Consider the following 9,470-nt stretch of genomic DNA (forward strand, 5'->3'; position numbering starts at 1 on the left):
GCCTGCACCCCCTCATTCACTCAGTTATCCAGTCACCCATCTTCTTTGCCTCTCCTTTCTTAAAATGTATCCCAAGAGCTTGCAACATTGTGCTGCTAGATCTTGGCTTTTGCACCAGTAAGTGAGGTCTGGGGGGGGGGGGAATTTTATTTTTCAGCTTTTTCTGCAAACCTGGAGGTTCCTGCAGGTTTATAGAAAGATCTCCCTTCTCTTAACATTGCCTCAGTCTCTGAATCTAAGGATTTATGGTTGAGGCCATGCTGACAAGCAGGGGACCCATAAGGATGTGGGGGCATCTCATTTTCCTTTTCTTGCTTCTTCCTTTCCTTCCCATCTCCCAGCCAATTTGCCTTTATCTTCCTCAGCTTTCCCTCCTTCCCTCCCCCTGGGAGCTTCTACCTGGGAAAACTATGGATCAATTGGATGGAGCTACTGGTGGGCCAAGCCTGGCTTCTAAGAGCCAGCTGCCAGGCCAGGCACAATTGTATGGTGGGGAACCTGAAAGGAAGTGCTAGGGGTACCTTAATTTCCTCTGTATCCCTTTTCCTATACTTTTCTCCACCTCCATGGCACACTCATATCCTCACACTTCCCTACTTCCTTCTCTCCTTCCCACCCACCAACTAGCCAAACTTTTATTTCGCCCCCATCTTCAGCTATGTTTATTATTTGTTTACTTCATACCCCATCTTTCTCCACAGTGCGGACCCAAAGCGGCTTACATCATTCTCCTCTCCTTTATTTATTTATTTATTTGTATCCCGCCCATCCCACGAGTGAGCTCAGGGCAGGTCACATCATCTTCAATAATACAGTAAAGTTTAAAACACAATAAAACATTTACATTATAAACATTTAAAATCAGTAGTTATAGCTGCTGGTGAAAATTCCGACCCGTTCATAATGATGTATTTGGCCGGTTGCTGGTAGATGGATGGCCAGTAGGTAGGAGACAGCAACCTCAGGGAGGCCACATGTGGACACCCACTGCCAAAACCAAACCCTGGCAGAACAGCTTTTTATCCTCACAGCAATCCTGTGAGGTAGGTTAGGTTGAGATTGTTTGAAGATATAGCCACTGCATTACACTGGCTTTCATCAGGTGGCTGCTGTTGAACAATAGCAAGCAGTCAGTCCTGGGTAAGTCATGCAAGACACATGGTATCAAATCACCCAGTGGTCACTGCCAGAGCAAAATCTTGATGAGTTCTCCCTTAAAGACCAAAACATGCCTGGAAAGGACCCATCTCCTAACCCTGATTTTACTGACAGAAACCAAGGCTTGTACACACATGCTGGCAATGCTGTTGGGGTTACCTAGCAACCCCCAAAATGGCCATTGAGAGGACATTCATTTATTAAGGTTACAAGTGCTTGTTTCTATTATTTTGAGGAGCTTAAAATTATTATTTTAAGATTTCAATTTTTTTCTGCAAACCTGGGGCTTTTCTTTGAAGAAAGATCCATCTTGTCTGTTCATAATTCCAGTCTCTGGATTTAAGTATCCACAGATTTGGCAAAGTTGAGAATTAAATATTTTGCTGCTATACTCGCCCCTCCCCACATGATTGACAGCACTGCCGCTGAGGCAAGCAGGCGGAGGTGAACATTATGCTTGATCCTCTGAAATCAAAGCTCTGTCTCTGTCACTGCCAGACACCAGCCAGTAACACAATCCTGTTCACAAATTACAGTGAACACACATACAATCCAAGTGTAGTCTGCACTTGACTTTTCTTTAAACTTATGTTGAGTAATTTTTATGTTACATTCAACACATGTACAGCTCAATGTGTGACTGAAACTGCACATGTACTGGTCCCTAGTTTCATTTGTAAGATTAATGTGTGATGGCTCCTACTTACATAAGCAGATGTATGTACGGTGGCTGGCTGAGCAGCCTTGCAGGATCTCAATGGTGCCAGGGTGCTCCTGATGGCCCAGGAGCCAAATAAAAGACAGCTGAGCCAAAAGAGACACCAAGTGTCTCCAGGGCTTGCTCTGGACACCCAGGTTGTCAAAAGGTGGCTATGAGCCACCTGGTGGGGGAAAGGTGGCAAAGGAGGCAGTGGGGAGGGTATGCCGGCCAGGAGGAGTCAGCAGTGAGCCCTGAGACAGCTGCGGCACAGCGATTTCCAGGGCCAGAGAGGCAGGAAGGTGGCAGCAGCAGCACAGACAGGGCCAGGGGAGCACCCACCAGCTGCAGTGGGAGCCAAAATGGCTGCAAAGCAGCAGCCCTCTGAGATACCAGTGGGGAGGAGGCTATCTGTCAAGCATTTAGCGTGCTGGAAAGGGAGGCAGCAGAGAGGATCCAAGGCAAGAAGGAGGCGGCCAAGGAGGGCCAAGCCAGAGCAGTGTAAGGGGAGTACGGCAGTGCCAGGGACTCACAGGAACTGAGGGAGTGAGGGCACTTGGCATCCTATGGGCAAGGAGAATCACCATTAACCAGCCAGCTGGTGCATGGTTGGGGGCTCAGTCTGAGGCCACGGGAGTACATGACATACATGCAGGATGTAACATGAACTGGTCCAGAAAGAATTTTAGTACCCAAAGGACACAACTCTGATCAGTTTTGTTTTTTTTTTAAAAACATTTTGGTTACAGTCATACAATGTATAGTTTTGCCTTAAGGTAAACACTCACTCACTAATAGCATGGAGCTTCACACAGGTGTTGAGTGATGGTTCTGCATGCTCACCCGATCCCATTCCCTACATGCCAGGCACAAAGAGGGCCTCACATTTCTGCTAAAGAGTGCCTTATAGGTATTGCCTTGTGTCCACTCTACCGCATCTGCTTTCTTAGGGTGCCTTGCCAAATGCCTCCCTCTGGCAGGGATGCTTTTTCTTCCTTACCTGACACTGACAGAGTGGGGGCCCTGGCCGAGAGTTACAGTCCTTTTTTTAAAAAAAAATAGTTTTATTAACAAATTTCAACAATGAACAAACAGATTATGAAATGAGCAATATCGAATGGTAAGAGTCTTACAAAACATAAACACTGGTATACATTGTATAACTGTTGTAATCTTATAAAAAAAACTGAGAAGAAAATGTGGACCTCAGATAGTTATGCACTACTTTTTATATAAGAAAGAGGTGATTAGTAGTTTAGAACACTAGGAAACATTTCCAAGACGAGGTAACCAGTTCAGTTGTCAAGGGAAAGCATTAGAGAGAAAGCAAATAGGAGTATGGGATATTAGTAGGGAGCAAATCTTTATCTGTCATATATTGCAACCATGGAAACCAGGTGAGAACAAATTTGGAGTAAATTGTAGTGTTGCCATATTGAGAGTTACAAGTCCTTGAAAATCCCATCCGAATTGAATGGAGCAGGGAATTTGGGGCCAGAAATGTATTGCCCTTTGAATCTAACAGAAATTACAAATTAATTAACTGAACTAGTAGCTTAGATGTGAGTATGTGTTGCCTCATGGCAGTTGGTTGGGCATCAACATTCAGCCAATGTTTAGCCAACTCATGCTTTTGTCATGACACAGACACAATTGTAGCATTCAGGAATCAGGAGTTGCTACACTGGAATGACCGCTTGTGAACTAAAGCACAACAGCAAATAATCTAATTAAAAGCCAACAGAAGCCTCTTCCAAGTAGCATTCCTTCCAATAAAGACCCTGATAAACCAAACAGAAACATAATTTCCTCCAGCCCAGTACTTCAGTTGGAGTCTTAACATGCCGCAATGTTGTGCCTTCATTTTTATCACCATCTCTTGAAAGATTATTGGAGCATCAAAGAATATGTTCCAGTATGCCTCATGCTCTGTTTAGTTTGCTATTTGTACAATATATTTATTTTTTGCAGCCAGCAACAGGAAATCTCAGGTTGGTGACAAAAGAAAACCAAGTGCCTACCTGATTGAACAGAATGCACCTTGTCCAAATATTCATATTGAGTGATGGGACAGTGTAAAAATTCTCCACACAATCTAATAATCAACGAAGCCACGCTGTTAACGCCTTACTTTCTGTTGCTAATCAGTTGTTTGCCTGGGAGTGCCAATTGTAGCCAGTGTATATATTTTATTTTATTTAAAATATTTTATGCAACCTTTCTACCCACCATAGGGTCCTTGAGTGCAGTGCTCTTTTTGTGTGTGTGTGTCGGGGAAACAGTGCCAGTAGTCATATGTAAGGTTGTACCGATTTCCACCAATTCCTCCCTCCCCCTGCAGATCCCCACTAGGTAGTTCCAAAGGGGCCACTCTCTCTTTCTCTGGCAGAGTGGGGGCAGGCTGGCACACAAAGATCAGGACTTGAGAAGCCAAGGAAAAAGGCGCAGGTACTTAACACCTGTGAGTACCATTACAAAAAAGCCCTGTGTAAGTGTAAGTGGCAAGCGTGATATGACTACTATATAAAAAGAGTTTGTTCAGTGGGTACAAAGAGGAAAAGATTTCAAGGGAATGCTAGGAGAGAACTGAAACCTAGAAAGCAGTTATTTGAGATCAGCACTCAATATTAAAGGTTGCCTGTTTGTTCCACATTTGTGTTTCCGGTGGCATTTATGAAGGAATCGCCCCACAAGCCCTTCCTGTTCTTCAGGCTGGTCCTGAAGTTCAAAAAAACTGGCTGGGAGTTTAAAAAAAAGAAACATCCATGGCCATCTTGAGTCACCACTTGGGAATGCTGCTCCTTTCCCTTACTCCTAGGGGGTACCAAAAAACAAACTGGGTAAGCATCACTGCTACCAGGAACTCTGAGTATCTCCTGCTAAATGGAGTTGCACGTCTAGCACTCTGTACCTGCATTGCTTCCTAGAGGCTCTACCAAGTATGCTGCATCTCCCACGCTGCTCCCACAAGCTAGTGTGGAAATTATCTATTTCAACTTCACATTTCTCAGCTGTTGCACTACACAGATGGCAAGCTTATCCACTGGGCCTCTCCACCACTGCACTTCAGACAGCCAGGACCAACTTATCCAGTAGGCACAGTAGACACAGTACATAGGGCCCACAATACTTTTAGGGGCTTACAAAAATGTTTTATTTTTAAAAAAATTAGAAGAAAAAAATTAACTTTTAGAGTCCAAGAAAATATTTAATTTTTTTTCTCACATCAAAAAAAAAAAAAAAAAAAGATTAAGGTCCCACACAAAAAAAAGCCCGCATGGTTAACAAAGTAATTGTTGTGTCCGCGGACCGCCACCAGGGGTCTGCGTTCTCAGTCCCCAGCTTGGTTCCTATCACAATAGGGCCAAGGATCCTAGGCCACCTCTAGTCCTCCAATAGGACCTTTGGCGGGAGATTCAAACCCTCCAATAGGACCGTGGGTGTGTCTGGAGTGGGTGTATATAGTTGGCCCTTACCGGGCCATTGGTGTCTTTGAGTGGGTACTACAATAAACGTGACTTGTTCAGCATGTCATAGTCCGCCTCTCCATGCATAGAACCCAGTACTTTTCAGTAATGGAAGCTGTAAAAGGTAAGAAGGATTCCTTTAAGCAGTGGAAAGCTAGTCTCAGTGAGGTTGATAAAAGGGAACACAGGCTGTGATCAGTCAAGCAAAAAGGGAATATGAGGATCATATAGCAAAAAACATAAAGACCAACAATAAAACTTTCTTCAAATACATTAGAAGCAGGAGACCAGCCAGGGAGGCAGTGGGGCCCTTGGATGACCAAGGGTAAAAGGAATATTGAAGGATGATAGGGAAATGGCTGAGAGGCTGAATGCATTTTTTGCCTCTGTCTTCACTGTGGAAGATGAGAAGTGCTTGCCCATTCCAGAACCACTGATTTCGGAAGGGGTGTTAAAAGACCTGAGTCAGATTGAGGTGACGAGAAAGGAGGTCCTACGACTGATAGACAACTTAAAAACTGATAAGTCACCAGACCCAGATGGCATTCATCCAAGAGTTCTGAAAGAACTCAAATGTGAACATGTGGATCTCCTGACAAAAATATGTAACATTTCATTAAAATCTGCCTCCATTCCTGAGGACTGGAAGGTAGCTAATATCACTTCCATCTTTAAAAAGAGTTCCAGAGGAGATCCAGGGAATTACAGGCCAGTCAGTCTGACGTTGATACCAGATAAGTTAGTGGAAACTGTTATTAAGGAAAGAATTCGTAGGCACATTGATGAATAAAAACTATTGAGGCAGACTCAGCATGGGTTCTGTAAAGGAAGATCGTCTCACTAACCTGTTAGTGTTTTTTGAGGGAGTGAACAAACATGTGGACAAGGGGGACCCAATAGATGTTGTTTATCTTGACTTCCAGAAAGCTTTAGATAAAGTTCCCCATCAAAGGCTCCTAAGTAAGCTCAATAGTCATGGGATAAAAGGACAAGTCCTCTTGTGGATCAAAAACTGGATAATTAATAGGAAACAGAGTGAGTATAAATTGGAAATTTTCTCGAGGATGGTAAGCAGTGGAGTACCACAGGGATCAGTACTCGGTCCGATGCTTTTTAACTTGTTTATTAATGATTTGGAGTTGGGAGTAAGCAGTGAGGTGGCTAAATTTGCAGATGACACTAAGTTGTTCAGGGTGGTGAGAACCAGTGAGGATTGTGAGGCACTCCAAAAGGATCTGTCGAGGATGGGTGAGTGGGCGTCAACATGGCAAATGGGGTTCAATGTGGCCAAGTGCAAAATCATGCACATTGGAGCCAAAAATCCTAAATACACATTGATGGGGTCCGAACTGGCAGAGACTGACCAAGAGAGAGATCTTGGCGTTGTAGTAGATAATGAAAATGTCTAGACAGTGTGCAACACCAAAACCAAACAAAGGTTAGTGGAAAGGAGGGCCAATATTAAAACCTTTACATAAAAAGAGGTACATGTATTTATTAATAATATCAAATTAAAACATATATAGGGGCCCAATTATAACCAATATATATAAAACATAACCATAACCAGGGCTAAAAGAGTTGACCTGACGCGTTTCGGCCGAATCGGCCTTCCTCAGAGGTCATACAAGTGTGGCTAGATGGTAAATAGTTACATTCATAAAAACACAATCAGGAATACATAAAAACTGCTTTTTACTTGTGAATATTGTGGCAACACAATCAAAGAAGGTTATTTGTGGACCATAGGTGGATTTTATAATCACTGGGCTAGTGATTGCACTAAAAAGGTTTCATGTGCATATTTATCCTGTGCCTGGTTATTTTACTTCTGAACAATTTACTTTATGGTCCTTGTTGAATTTATAGTTTGTATGTATTCCTGATTGTGTTTTTATGAATGTAACTATTTACCATCTAGCCACACTTGTTGTAGTTGCACACTTTTGTTCTTGCTAGACAGTGTGCAACTACAATAAAAAAGGCCAATGCTATGCTGGGGATTATTAGGAAGGGAATAGAAAACAAATCAGACAGTTTCATAATGCCCCTGCATAAATCAATGGTGCAACCTCATTTGGAGTACTGTGTACAGTTCTGGTCACCACACCTCAAAAAGGATATTATAGTATTGGAAAAAGTGCAGAAAAGGACAACTAGAATGATAAAAGGGTTGGAACACTTTATGAAGAAAGGTTAAAACGTTTGAGGCTCTTTAGCTTGGAGAAATGACGGCTGAGGGGTGACATGATCAAGGTTTAGTAGATGATGCATGGGATAGAGCAGGTTGAGAAAGAAGTACTTTTCTCCCTTTCTCACAATACAAGAACTCAATGAAATTGCTGAGCAGTTGGGTTAGAACAGATAAAAGGAAGTACTTCTTCACCCAAAGAGTGATTAACACATGGAATTCACTGCCACAGAAGGTGGTGGTGGCTGCAAGCATCAACAGCTTCAAGAGGGAATTAGATAAGCATATGGAGCAGAAGTCCATCAGTGGCTGTTAGCCACAAGGTATAGATAGGAACTCTCAGTCTGGGGCAAGTGATGCTCTGTATTCTTGGTGCTTGGGGGGGAGCAACAGTGGGAGGGCTTCTAGTGTCCTGGTCCCACTGCAGGACCTCCTGATGGCGCCTGGGTTTTTTTGTCACTGTGTGACAGAGTGTTGGACTAGATGGGCCATTGGCCTGATCCAACATTGACTTCTCTTTATGTTCTTAAATCTATTAAATTTTGCCTAAAATAAGGAAAAAATGTTGAAGTATTTAAAGTATTTAAAGTTATATCAAAATAATTTTAATATTGATGTTATTATGGTGGGAGGGGCCCACAGAGGCAAAAGGGCCCACGAAAGTCATAATGCAGACAGTAAGACCAAATAGGCATGGTGTGTTTCCACAGATAAGCCTTAGTGTATTCAAAATATAAGTTTAATAAATAAATAAAAATAATACCCATGGTCTGTTCAAGATTCTGGGCTGAGTAAGGGTACAAAGAAAACACACAACCAGCCATCTTGCGCATTTGGTACTTATTTGAACAATATTTAAATAGGATAGGCTAGTATTTCTTGAAGTTATAGCAGTTAAAGTTCAGTATTAGTTCAGCATACCCAATGTTCAACATATCTTAGTTCTTGTGGTTGGCACTTCTCCCCATTGTTCCTCACCATGAGGATAAGATGGAGGCCCTAGTTTTAGCCCTAATGCTGCCTGGTTTGTGCCTCCTTGGACAGAAGTAGGGATCCCAAGTCCCCCCGGGGGGCGGGGAACCCCATGCCCCAGAGGCCCATTCCCCGGCGGCGCCAGATCAGGCCCCGGGGGGAACTCCACCCCAACGTGCGCATCACCCGGAAGTGACGCTTGTGATTCATCCAGGCCAGCATTTCGCATGATGTACTCTGCATATATATTAAATAAGCAAGGTGACAATATACATCCTTGTCGTACTCCTTTTCCTATGCTAAACCAATCAGTTGTTCCATATCCAGTTCTAACTGTTGCTTCTTGACCCTTATACAGGTTTCTCAAGAGACATGTGAGGTGGTCTGGTACTCCCATCTCTTTAAGGACCTGCCATAGTTTGTTGTGATCCACACAGTCAAAAGCTTTAGCATAGTCAATGAAGCAGAAGTAGATATTTTTCTGGTACTCTCTTGCTTTCTCCATAATCCAGCGAATGTTGGCAATTTGATCTCTAGTTCCTCTACCTCTTCGAAACCCAGCTTGTACTTCTGGCAGTTCTCTATCCACGTACTGTTGAAGCCTAGCTTGTAGGATCTTGAGCATGACCTTGCTAGCGTGTGATATGAGTGCAATTGTGCGATAGTTTGAACATTCTTTGGCATTGCCCTTCTTTGGGATTGGAATGTATACCGACCTTTTCCAATCCTGTGGCCACTGTTGCGTTTTCCAAATTTGCTGGCAAATTGAGTGCAGCACTTTAACAGCATCATCTTTTAAGACTTTGAATAGCTCAGCTGGAATACCATCACCTCCACTAGCTTTGTTGTTAGTAATGTTTTCTAAGGCCCATTTAACTTCACATTCCAGGATGTCTGGCTCGAGGTCAGTGATTATACCGTCGTGGTTGTCAAGGACATCGAGGTCTTTCTTGTATAGTTCTTCTGTGTATTCTTGCCATCTTTT

Source organism: Gekko japonicus, unplaced genomic scaffold (genome assembly GCF_001447785.1).
Source record: "Gekko japonicus isolate JY-2015 unplaced genomic scaffold, Gekko_japonicus_V1.1 scaffold31, whole genome shotgun sequence".
NCBI classification, from domain to species: Eukaryota; Metazoa; Chordata; class Lepidosauria; order Squamata; family Gekkonidae; genus Gekko; species Gekko japonicus.